A 706-nucleotide genomic window follows, 5' to 3' on the forward strand; every position below is an offset into this window, starting at 1 on the left:
TATTTTGTTGGATGAGAGTCTTTATTTATCTGGTAGATTAAACATCCTGTGATGGATGCATACTCTTACATGTTCTGTTTTTTAATTTTCTCTAATTCCTAGTGGAAGAAGTTGTTTCTAATTTCTGCAGCTGGCAGTAGGTTTTCTGAAATTGTAGGCTTTGCTGAATGTCCCTTTATCTCTGGAACTGCTCTGGTACATGGCAAAATACATTAGCTTTTGGGAATATGTGCCTGAAGAATTGTAGCATGATCTATGGTGTGCTTTCTAAAAATTTTAATCCTTTCCATTAAAAAAAATATGTAAATCCCGGGATAGCCTGTGCATATGCTTCATGTCAGAGATGTGGGGGGGGGTTAAATTAAAGACAATACTCTTGAAAGCCAAAGGAACTAGGAATATATAATAAACTGTAGCTGTGATGGCATGTAGTACAGCGTGGTCTGCTTCAGTACTTGACTATTCTAGATAGGCAACAAAGATATTTTGCACTTTGCGGAGGCCTGCACTTCAAAATAAATAGCCAATAACTGCATGCAGAATGCCATGTCACTTAATCAGAAAGTCTTTGTCTTACTGGTTTAGGTTGTCCCTAGCCATCATTGATTGCTTCTATCAGTCTATAGTATGGAATCTAACTACCACATAGATTAATATTTTTCTGTCCCTTACCTCCAGAAATGTGAATTTTTTAGTCGCTATACAA

The sequence above is a fragment of the Falco biarmicus genome, chromosome 1 (genome assembly GCF_023638135.1).
Source record: "Falco biarmicus isolate bFalBia1 chromosome 1, bFalBia1.pri, whole genome shotgun sequence".
NCBI classification, from domain to species: Eukaryota; Metazoa; Chordata; class Aves; order Falconiformes; family Falconidae; genus Falco; species Falco biarmicus.